The sequence below is a fragment of the Loxodonta africana genome, chromosome 17 (genome assembly GCF_030014295.1).
Source record: "Loxodonta africana isolate mLoxAfr1 chromosome 17, mLoxAfr1.hap2, whole genome shotgun sequence".
Taxonomy (NCBI): Eukaryota; Metazoa; Chordata; class Mammalia; order Proboscidea; family Elephantidae; genus Loxodonta; species Loxodonta africana.
The window spans coordinates 22905828-22919239 of NC_087358.1; positions in this window are offsets into that span (position 1 = coordinate 22905828).

Here is a 13412-nt window from a genome sequence, read left to right on the forward strand (position 1 = left end):
AATAAACTGGAACTTCTTTGATTTTTATGCAAAAATAAATTATGTAAGGAATGATTAATTTTCACCATTCTCCCTTAATTTTTTCAGCTAAAAAGCACCATATTAGAAAACTCTGGGAATCTAGTAATTGTCTTTTATTGAAGTTTCATTGGTCATGTCACGAACACAGAGCAGATCACCCTTGTTTGTGCTGTACCATGAACACAGACACAGGAACGCAACTAAGTGTTCAGAGCCAGCTTTTTACCAGTCAGCTGGCTCAGCTGCATATGTCTAAATTGTACTGCTTGAATAGTTCTGAATGTTCAAGCTGTAAACCCTTAAGGCAGGGATTATTTCCATGGAAAATTAAAAAATACCATATGCTTTATCAGCATAGAGTAATCAATATTAGAAGGCCCTTATACGTAAACCAATTTGGCTTACGTACCTTGTTTACAAAAAAGCAGATATACTCCAGTACAGTTTGTCTAGTCATAGTTATGGCCTTCTTTTTTTTTTTTTTATTCCTCTTCTCTTAGAGAATAGCTGTGTAAAGGTATGCTTCACTTTCTGATGTAAAGTATGGAAAGACATGGGCTTTGTTTATAAGTTGAGCACAAATTAACCTTTATTTTTAGTTTGCTTCAGAGTAGATAATTATGATCAATAAACCATATAGAAAAACAAAGGCGAGCTGACTAATTACTGGCTGATTAAACACTTTCCTATTCTTATCATGCTATGTGTGAGTCCAGAGTTCCTGGGAGATAGTCAATAATGACATATAATTCAAGTCTAGGAAATATGACAAGATGACATTACGTGCAAATCTGAGAAAAATGCAATTCAGCCTTAATGTAATATGTGCTATGTTGGTGCCATTATCTTTTAGTACAACTTTGCAAAGAGTTCATTGCTAAAGCAAGTGAAAGTATGTATTTATTAATCTCTTCTTGGAAAGAACTTTTGGAAATAATCTTATTATAGAACCTATTGATATATTTTTCAAAGAAGTAAACTCTAGAGGATAGAAAGAGAGGCGGGTAGGCAATCTGTTTACAGGAGAGAAAGAAACCTAAAAGCTTAGTCACCATTGTGTTGGTTGTTTCACACGTTCACCCATGTGTTCCTTGGGTCCCTTTCCTCACTTAAGCTGATACTGTCTTACAAATGATGTGCCACCACTTGCAATGTTTTTCTTTTTTCTCAGAGCTTTTATCTTGATTTTTCCATTATTCTTTAAATAGTTAACATCTGTAATACTCACTTTTTCATTGTTCATGTTCTAGGTAGGAGAATCAGAGATGAATGAAATGCAAGAAAGTATCTCATTTTTTCCCTAAATAGTCAAATTGTCAGTTCTTGATTGGTATTCTCAATTTCTAGGTTTCTAAAAAAAATATTAAATTAATAGAATTAAATATTAATTTTAGCAAACTGAAGAAGTCTATTTCCTTTAATCTCTTTGCATAATAACATTTTATGCAAATATCTCTTTTATTCATACTAGTTTCTCAAGGAATGCAAAAGCAAACCAGAGAGGCAGTGCCTTCCTGAATCGACTTCATGAATTGACTTCATAATTCCTCTCCTGTAAATGGGCTAGTCTTTTTTTTAGCTCATATAGCACCAGTTCTTGTTGGATAGCTAAGGAGCTATGGTGTCAAGGCCTACTGTCTGATACCCCTTAGAGCCTAGGCCTCTAAAGCCTCTAGACCCTGTGAAACCAAATTATAAGCCAAAGATACCCAGCTATATTTTGTAAACATACTTAGAAGGATGGTGATTGGATATGTATTTGATTCCTAGTTAAGGAAAGAAATTTCAACCTACCCAAATATCTTCTTGGAAGGTTATAATTGATTCAATATATGCTATTAAAACACATTTATTTTTGTTATAATCTGAGAGAAAAAGTCAATCTAATCCAAACTGGAAAAGTGTGTGGCTCTATATACTTTTTTCTTTTGTTTCTGCATCCATGAAGAATGCTCATTGATTTCATTTCCATTGTCTATGTTGGTTATTTTGGTGTTTCCAATTGCTTTTATATTAGATATTTTAAAAGGGAACTATAATCACTCCAAGTACAAAGTATTTTCTAATAATCCTATATTCTGCTATAGTTCCCCAATCAAAATGCTCCTTCCATAAAAGCAGGGATCTTTCACACATTTGGGGTTCAGATTAAATATCCTCTTACCACAAGGACTTTTCCTACATAAATATAGGTATTTATGCATTTAAATTTTGTAACCTGTTTATTTGTTCATTATAAGCCTACCCTCAATGGTATAGTCTTACAGCCTAGAATATTTGAGGAGAAATTATTTTTGAACAGATTACTGTGCTATTTTTATACTCACTTAAAATTATAAACATAATATAATAGGTGTTTTATATGCCTTACACATTGCTAGTGATATTGAAATGGTTTTAAAATGTGGCAATTTGAAACGTATGAAAATGACACTACGGTTTATAAATTTAGTTTCAGAAAGGAGAAGCGGAAATTATACACTAATCTTTTCAGAATCTCTCTAAGTTTCATTTTTATTTGAGCTACATAAAATCCATAGTATTTAGATTAATGCAGATTGATATTTTCTTCCCTGCATCCAGATAATTTCTCAGTACCTTTTGCCATGCACATAACACGTCTTCAAAGCCATACCTGGGCCATTCCCCCCTTTTCCTTTAGCAGGGCTGGATAAGATTCTCTGAGCCTGTTGCTCCCACTCGCTATGCATTCCAGCCACAACTGGTGTTTCAGAGCCAGAGAGACGGGCCGTGCCAGTGGAGTCTCAAACACTGAATCTAACCAGCTGATAGGATACAACTGAAAAAGATATACCAAAAAAAAAAAAAAAAAGCCAAACAAACAAAACTCAGGTTGGGTCTAAGCATTCACAACAGATGACATTAAAATTTTTGAATTTACTAAATTAGTTTGCATTCTCTTTCTCGTTTTTAACCTATAGTTAGTTTGACACCAAACAGGTATCAGCCTACCTCATAGAACAAAGCACAAAAGGCCTATATTTTGTGGGCAATTTAACTTATATATGCCCTTTTATGCTTTTGTAAAATGACCTTTCTTCTTTACTTGAAAAATATATTAACATACCTAAACGTTGTTATCAGAAAGCTAGCCATCTTGTTGAAGAAACTGTAGGATTTACGAACATGAATCATGGATTAGCTTATAAACAAATTAGCTATATGCTTAAAATAATATATACATGATGAAGAAAAAAATTAAAGAGATGGAGATTATAAAGACAATCATCTTTTCTAAAGTCAAAATGACAAACATCTTAAAAACTCAATAAAATTTATGAATGGAAGAGAAATGTAGTCTCCTCAACACTGACAAGCTTCAAAACTCCCCTGATGATTGGGGCTCAAAATACAGCATAAGGGGTACGAAATTCAGCAGGTGCCTGATTTAAATCCAAAGACCACAGCCAAACATATCAGAAGTAAGAACAGTGAAGGTATTGGTGCAAAAACGGTCCATACTTCCAGTCCAAATGGAAATAAAGTTTATTTATTTTATTGAACTTTGGCCTGTTCTAGTTTTTGTATCTGCTTAGAAGTACTGAGATTTTGTACAATGTAATGGGCACTATAGTATTTATACAATAGTCATACATTTATTTCTCCTGCATTTAATAAAACACAATTATGTTTGAAGCAATATTTCTAAGAAAGGCTGACTCTTCCCTTAGACCCAGGATAAGCCCTTTCTAAGCTAAGAGTCAGAATTGACTTGAAGGCACACAACAACAACAACAATCTAACTTAAGAGTGCCATTACTTTCTCCTTTGCTAACGATTGCTTTAAGGATGGCCAGATGACCCAGTTCTAATCAGTGATTATTAAAAGGACTTTTTATTTAAAGAATGTTGCACCAAAAAAAAAAAAAAAAAAGAGAGAGAGATAAGAAATTCTGTTCTTTTGTCCCGTTTTGAATTTAGTGATGGTGTGATTCTTGAATGCTGAAAGCTTTATGATCATGAGGCAATGAGCCTAAAGAAAAAAAACAGGAGAATTAAATCAATAATACAGATATTTGCTATTTTCTTTGAGTGTTTGCATCTACCCTGGAATTACCTATTTTAAGACTTATTATTAAGGTAGATAATCACGTAACATTACTGCTTAAGCTATTTTAAATCAGGTGGTTTTGTTACTTGCAAACATTCTAATTGTTAACAAACATATTTACATTTGCTTTCGAAGAAGAAAGACTAAATAAGGATTGTTTATTAGGGCCGTAGTGAGTGACAGGCCTAATTTTGTTACAATAAATCTTGAAATGAAAGAAAATATAAGATAAAAAATATGAATTCATGATAGTTTTACTTATGGTAATAAATAAGATAATTAAAATAAGAAAATTTAAAAAGAAGTTTCTAATTACTGATACTTCAGAGTAAGGAAGGACACACAGTATTAACTAAAATATATATTAATATATAGTTATTAACATATGATTGAAAAGAATATATATTAATATATGGTGCATTCAAACTGCAGACCTTTTGGTCATCAGCTGAATGCTTACCCACTGTGCCACCAGGGCTCCATTAATATATAATTATTAATATATATTTTAGTGTTAAACAGAAATTTTATTCAACAAATTTTAATTTACATTATATTCATTTAATCTATTTCCTATCTCAAATTGTATTCTGAACTAAAGAAATAAAAATACATAATTTCAGGTATATAAAGCTGATTTTGACTTTTTATCTTCTAAAAATAAAATCAAATGTAAAATGGGAACTATGTGATTGAAAAAGGAACCAAATGCTTTTGTTCACATTTTCATTCACATTGAAAGCAGCTATTGACTTGATTTTGACAGTGCCTTTACACCTCGCAATTCTACTCTGTGCTATAGAGTCCCTATGAGTTGGAATTGACTCCACTACAATGGATTTTTTTTATGCCTTGCTAAAAAATAAAGAAAACATCAATTTTCTGCCTCTACTTTTATTTCATGGGGAGTAATTATTAGATGGCAAGACTAAGAAAGAAAAGGGATAAGAATGGCAGAAAAAAAGTTTTATAAAAATGGAAAGTGTTCTGACCTGAGATAAGGAGGAAGGGGAAATCATGTTGAAAAACACTTCAATGGCTGACTAGGGAAGATGGAAGAGATGGGAACCGTACAGGTCAGAGACAGTACCTAGAGAGAAGTGGAACATTAGAGAGGAGCAGACAAGAAGCAGAGATAGCAGTAAATGGAAGAAGATTGTGATAAAGAGTCACTTCACTGATTCTGAAGTGTCTAGACTAGTTGCTCTTCAGCTAAAGTGCTTGAGGGGCACTTGCATCTTCACATGAAACATGAAAATAAGATTCCAATAGTAATAACCAGATGAGTACATACAGAATATAAAGATAGTACATTTTAAATTATTTAAAAAAAATTTATTTTAATACAATATTTTAAACTACATTTCTCACTAAAAATTATATATATCTTTGAATAATTTCATTTATTTTTTAAAGGAAATATTATGCATATAACTAAAAAGAATATCCATTGAAAATCACAATGATGATTACTGGTGGGAAGCTATACTCCTAGCATTAGCTAGGAATTTTTATACTTTGTCAGATATTACTTTAGGTGCAACAAAAGAGGCAAAGTGATGGCTTCTTTGACCTTCATTTCAAAAACTTGCGTTACCTGATGTGACAAGGTCATGCCCACATGCTAGTGGATTAATATGTGGAAAAATTTACTTGAGAGATAAAAAAAGGGAAAGAATACCAAGTTCTATGTTTGTTGTTTGAAGAAAGTAAATGCTGTTTGTATTTATTAGAAACCACTAACTGCAAAACAGTATTTATAAGTTTTGGTCTCATTATTGTTTATTCCATACCAAAAAGTAAATGCATAAAAATTAGGTAATAAATTTATATTTTGTATCTACTAACTTCTAGAATACGGGTCAATGAAAAGCAAACCTCAACTTTTGTTAACAGAATCAGGACAGCTTATAAAATAATTTTTTTTTTCCTAATGCTTTGTCTTATGAAGGGCAAATTTTTAGATACTTAGACTACATGTTGCATTATTTATAAAACAGATTGGAGAATTCTCGTGAGAAAATATCATACTTCGTTACACTATGTTATTTAGTAATGTTCTGTTTTTTGCTACAGATGAAGAATAAATATTTTGTTTGACAGTATGTCACCTTTTTTTTTGAAAATTTAGACAATGTATGATTTCAAGTTGACAAAATAATGCAAAAACGACTTCTAAGTCCTTGTGTATATATTATTTTCCTCTCACAAAAGCAGATAAAGCAAAGAAAAAAATTACAAATGCTTTTCTGCTCATACATTTTCAGAGGAATTATGTGGCAAATATCTGTCATTCCTCGAAGTAGTAATAAGAGAGAAAGGAATAGTTGTGTTCATATTCTTCAACCATAAACTGTTATTAGTAATTTTTGATTGAATATCAAACTGTAGGTCAAGGGTTGAAACAGTAAAGATTACTGAATCTCCCCAACACACCAAATGCTTTAAAGTTCTACAGAGGATTTGCATTTTTATTTCAATCGAGTGTGCCAAATTGTACAATGAGTTTGTCAAATCCACCGAGCTCAAACAGGAAGCCAGTGATTCAGGGAACATGGTACATCTGCTTTTGCAACAACATTCTAATCCCTATAATTTCTACTTAAAATTCTGATATTTAACTTTGAACTGTATATTACAGCTTACAAGCTATAGGATGAGTATTAGGGTATGGGATCAAGCCTTGTACATAGGAAAAAGCCCATTATACCACAGCTACCTCTGTGAAACTGGTATTACTTCTCCATTAAATGTCCCAAAGAGTGTAGAGTAAGCTTTCAGTTTCTCCCATTCATTCCTCTGCCAAAACCAGTCATAAAAGTGTCTCTCATAAGAGCTTATGTAGCAGTGTCATATTTGTCACCAGTCATGATTGTATTGGATGTTCGATGTGATATTAACAGAATGACATAGACCGTTAATTGTCCAAAGAGTAGCCAGCAAATAATGAATATTAAATTCTATGATGGTTATTAAAATATTTATGATTAATTTCCAAATAGGAAGCACATTGAGTTTTCCGATATGAGAAAAATACTTTATTTCAATAGGACCCTGAGATGGTTTCCTAGATCATCTTGGGTATGAAATGTGCTGTCAGAGAAGGAGAAGGTAATGCTGAGGAAGATGACTGAACACATATACAATTAATAAAGGCCCAGAGCCAAATACATTTATTTGACAGACTTAAATGAAGAGCTGACAGAGACTTTTTTTCTCTTTCTTACCCATGTGATTTCAAGATTACACTCAGACATGCGAAGCCTGTTGCCTGACTCAAAATATGGCTTTGACATTTACTAGCTGTGTAAACATGGACAAATAAAAACCGTTAGTTCCTCAACCCAAAAATAAGAAAACCATGTTTCTAAAAGAAGACCAAGATGATAAAATACATTTTAAAATTAATTTATTTAAAGCAGTGTTTATATTAATATTTTATTTTCTTTTAATTATTTTTGAAGTATATTGAATTTAAATATAGCCCATATTCCCTAAAATGCACCCTTTTAAGAAAGTGTACAATTCAGCGGTTTCAGGATATTCACAAAGTTGTGCAACCAACACCACTAACTAATTCCACAACATTTTCATCACAGGAAAAAGAAACTCTGCGTCCATTAGCGGTTATTTCTCATTGCACCCTCACCTAGAACTTGGCAACTGCTAATCTATTTTCTATGAATATTGCCTATTTGGCTCTTTGGTACATTAGATATAAATGAAATTATACAATATGCTACTTTGTGTGTCTGACTTCTTTTACTTAGCATGATGTTTTCAAGGCTTATCTGTGTTCCAGGATGTGCCAGTACTTCATTCCTTTTTATAGCACAATAATTATTCTTTGTAAAGATACACCACATTTGTCTAACCGTTCATCAACTGAAAGATATTTGGTTTATCTCCACTTTTTGACTATAATGAATAACGCTGCCATGTACATTCTTGTAGAATATTTTGTGTAGGTATATATTTTCAATTTTCTTGGATATATACCTAGGAAAGGAGTTGTGGGACATATGGTAACTCTCTGTTCAACTTTTTTAGGAAGTGCCAAACTGTTTTTCACAGCAGCTACAGCATTTTACATTTTCAGTATTAATGTAAGAGAGTTCTAAATTCTCCACAAACTTGCCAAAACTTGTTATTGCTTGACTTTTCAATTATAGCCATCCTAGTAACAAGTCCTGGTGATGCAGTGGTTAAGCGCTCAGCTGCAAACCAAAATGTCAGCGGTTCAAACCCACCAGCGAAAGACGTGGCAGTCTGCTTCTGGAAAGACTACAGCCTTGGAAAACCTATGGAGCAGTTCTCCTCTGTCCTATAGGGTATCTATGAGTTAGAATCAACTTGAAGGCAGTGGGTCTGGGTTCGTTTGGAAAGAGTATGAAGTGTATCTCAATGTGGTTTTAATTTACGTTTTCCTAATAAACTAATGAGTTGGAATCGACTCAAGGCAACGGGCTATTGTACCTTTTTCTGTGCTTATTGGTCATTTTTTAAATTTCCTGGGCTATTGGTCAATTTCTGTGGAGTACTGTGTATTTAAATTCTTACTGACTTTTAAAATGGATTATTTGTCTTTTTATTGTAGAGTTGTAAGTGCTGTTTGTATACTATGGATACCATTCCCTTATCAGATATACTATTTGCAAATATTATCTCCCTTTCTGCAGGCTGTCTTTTCACTTTATTGATGTTTTTTGATGAGTAATTGTTTATAATTTTGATGAAATACAATTTATCTTTTTTTTGTTGTTGTTACTTGTGCTTTTAAAACCATTGCCTAATATGTCACAAAGATTTATGCTTATGAACTCTTCTAAGAACTTTACAGTATCAGCTCTTACATTTAGCCATTTGGTCAATGTCATGGATTGAATTGTGTCCCCCAAAATTATGTGTCGACTTCATTAGGCCACGATTCCCAGTAGTGTGTGATTATCCTCCATTTTGTGATTATAATTTTATGTTAAAGAAGATTGGGGGGGATTGTAACACCCTTACTGAGGTCACATCTCTGATCCAATGTAAAGGGAGTTTCCCTGGGGTGTGATCTGCACCACCTTTCATCTTACAAGAGATGAAAAGAAAGGGAAGCAAGCAGAGATTTGGGGACCTCATACCACCAAGAAAGCAGTATCGGGAGAAGAGTGAGTCTTTTGGACCTGGAGCCCCTGTTTGGAGAAGGTTCTAGGCTGGGGGAAGATTGATGAAAAGGCCGATGGAGAGAGAAAGACTTCCCCTGGAGCTGATGCCCTGAATTTGGACTTTTAGCCTACTTTATTGTGAGGAAATTAACTTCTCTTTTTAAAGCCATCCACTTGTGGCATTTCTGTTATAGCAGCACTAGATGACTAAGACAGTAAATTTTGAGCTCAGTCTTGCACATGGCAGGATGTATAGATGCAACTCAATCTTTTGCATGTGCCAATCTAGTTGTCCCAGCACCATTTGTTGAACAGGCTATTTGTTTCCCACTGAATGGACTTGGCATATTTTTTGAAAACAAGTGACCATACATAACAACAACATATAAGAGTTTATTTCTTATCTTTAAATTCTATTACTTTGATTTTTATGTCTATCATTTTTGCCATTATCATACTACCTTTATTACTGAAGCTTTGTAGTAAATTTTAAAATTGGTACTCCAACTCATTCTTCCTTTTTGAGATTGTGTGTGTTCTGGGTCTCTTCATTTCCAATTTTAAGATGTTTGTTTCATATACATATATGAAATTATGAAATATGTCTATATACACATGTATGTTTATAGTTACATAAGAGAGAGAAATGAATATATGAAAAAAGTTCATAAAGATACAAACTAGGCTTGTACAGTGTCATGAACACTGACTTGGGCAAGAGGGGGAGATTGAAATGTGAAAAGGAGGCTTATCACTTATAGTTTTTAGGCCATTATGAGAATTTTAAGTGATATGAAAATTCATTGAAGAGTGTCCACATGGAAGTAAACATTTGCATGTGTATTTAAAATAGATCACCTTGAGTGTGTGGAGGATTTGACAGCATATGCAGGTCGATCAAAAAGGAATATATTATGATAGTTCATGGAATAGATCATGGTTTGGATAGAAGTTTTGGGGGGGGCAATAGAAGAAATGGAGAGAAGTGGATATATTTTAATTAGATTTCAAAAAGGAATAGAATGGACTTGGAATTTATTAAATCTGAGGGATGAATGAAAAGGCTGTGGTAATAGTAATGACTTCAGGCTGTTAGCAAGACACTGGGAATATCCAAGGTGCATACAAAAATAATGATTTATAGGTGTGAAGCATGAGAAATACAATGGATAATATGGAAAATGTAAATTAAAAGGTATTTACACCTTAATTTTTAGTTAGCTATTAGAAAAACAAGTTTTAGAAGTCTTATGAAGGAGGATAGTCAGTTATTTATTTCTGATTCATAGAGGCCCTAGAGGACAGAGTACAACTGCCTCATAGGGTTTCCAAAGCTGTAATGATTATGGAAGCTGACTGCCATATCTGCCACTTCTGGTGAGTTTGAAAAATTGACCTTTCGGTTAGCAGCTGAGCACTTAACCACTGCACCACCAGGGCTCCTCTGCCTAAAAATAAAAAAATAGTGACATCTAAATTGAAATATAAAGCAGTTAAAAGCAGTTAGTCTAAAAAAATCACTTTTAGCATAACAATTTAGGCTCTATATCCAGCTCCCTCGGATCTTTTTGGCTTTTTTTCTAAATAGTTGTCTTTCAGAGCCCTCTGTTCTATCAGTATTGATTTATTCATTCTTCTTTCAGAATAAATTCCTGTACACTACATCCATACATGTCTGATATGCCATTATAATTATATATATTAATAAATCATTCCCTGAGATGAGTTGATATTACTCATTTATTTACACATGTTTTATTAATATGCTCCATCCTTATAAAATGGAATAAAATATCTGTATTCTCTCCATAAAAAAATTATGATATCTGACACACAGTTTGTAGATATGTGATTTATAAATGTGTTAACTTGCAAAATGAAATTACCAAACATTAATTTGTAATTATAATTTCATGAGTATATTTTAAATCACTTTTTTGTTACATAACAAAATTCAAAATATAACATATCTATGTTTGCAAATATGTCATCTTGAAGACTGAGGTGCACCTGACCCAAGCCATGGTAATTTCGATCACCTCATATGCATGTGAAAGCTGGACAGTGAATACAGAAGATTGAAGAAGAATTGTTGCCTTTGAGTTACGGTGTTGGCAAAGAATATTAAATACACTATGGACTGCCAAAAAAAATGAACAAATCTGTCTTGGAACAAGTACAGCCAGAATGCTCCTTAGAAGCAAAGATGGTGAATCTACATCTCATATACTTTGGACACAATATCAGGAGGGACCAGTCCCTGGAAAAGGGCATCTTGCTTGGTAAAGTAGAGAGTCATCAAAAAAAAAGGAAGACCCTCAACAAAATTGATTGACACAGTGGCTGCAGAAATGGGCTCAAGCATAACAACGATTGTGAGGATGGCTCAGGACCAGGGAATGTTTAATTCTGTTGTGCATAGGGTTGCTATGTGTCGGAACTGACTCAAGGGGACCTAACAACAACATGTTTCCAAATAGCTTCCATCTTGAATCCAGTGCACATCACTATTATTTTGTAATGTTAATCCTAGATACTTAACATACGAGCTTACAAATAAGGATTTTTCAATTAAAGAGGAAATAAATACATCAGATATGGAAAAAATATATACAAGTTTGGAATGTAGCTGTGTAGTGATGGAAGTAACAAGAGCCCTATTTTGCTGGCAAATTTCTAACATCCAATTTTAACCAACGGTTGTTACAATATCCTTCAGTACGCTAAAGGATAATATTTTTTAATGAAGTATAAGAAGTGTAGAGAATTTATTTTGTCATTATTTCATAAGTCATGTCATGTTTCTTTCATCATCTTTTATCCAATGGTTAACATGACTGTTAATCAACTGATAATGCCATTAATTGGGTTAAGTATTTAATTTCTATAAATGCCACAAGATTATTTCATAGCTCTCTACTGTCTCCTGTAATTCTCCACACTGTCATTTAATGAGCCAAATATATTAAATACAGTCATTTTAATGTCCTTGTTTCATAACTCTACTCTCTGGATCATCTTTGTATCTGTTTCTATTGTTTATTTATTCTCTTTTTTTTAGTCAATTCTTGGGTATTAGCATGGTTTCGTTTTCTTTTTTTCTTGATTGAATGCCAGATATACCTGAATAGTTTTACAGAAATATTTCAGGCACTGGATATTTTCTACCTCCAGGAAAGATTTATTTTGCCTCTGAGGAACAGATGATTTCAAACCAAATAGTATAGAAATAATTTAATCTAGGTTAGGCTTCGTGTTGATCCTTCAAATGTTAGTTACCTTTACTCCGAATCAACCCAACTAAAAGAAGCCAAGGTGCTTTCCTAGGACCATCTTTCTTGGTAACGACTGAAGTAAAAGTTCTCTCCTTGTCTCAAGCATCAATCAAAATATATGTCTTTCAGTCTCACAGCCAAAATCTTTCAGGTGACAAATGCTTCGAGAAGAAAAATAGTGTTAAAGGCCCACACTTTGGACTTCCCTCTTTCTGGCTTCTTGCCACACAAATCCTGTGTCTTGCACCTCTGTTTTCCAAAAACTTTTATTAACTATACATCTTACTTATTTCATTTTTTACTTTTTATCATTCCTCTTTAGTCAGTGGGATGGTTATTCTAAAAAATAAAGTTCATTATTTTTCAAATTAGAAAATTATATGATGAATCTTTATATTCAAACATTTTAGAACATTCTAAATAGATTATAGTCATTATATGTCCGAGGTTTAATCCAGTTTAGAAGATTAGGACCCCTCAAATTTTGGGGGCTTGCTCTATGTGGGTTTGGCTTTTATCAAATGGATCTACTACAGTCAGATATATAGGATGCCCACATAATTGTTAAATTATCTTTGTTGATGAGGAACTCAGCCTTCAGCAAAGGGGCTGGATATTATTCACATTGCAAAAAAGTCTTCTTCGGAGGGGGGAGGGAGGTTGGGAGAGAATTATTTACTGATTAGTTAGTAGATAAGAACTACTTTGGGTGAAGGGAAGGACAATACTTAATACAGGGAAGGTCAGCTCAACTGGACTGGACCAAAAGCAAAGAAGTTTCTGGGATAAACTGAATGCTTCAAAGGTCAGCAGAGCAAGGGTGTGGGTTTGGAGACTATGGCTCAGGGGGACTTCTAAGTCAATTGGCAAAATAAATTCTATTATGACAAC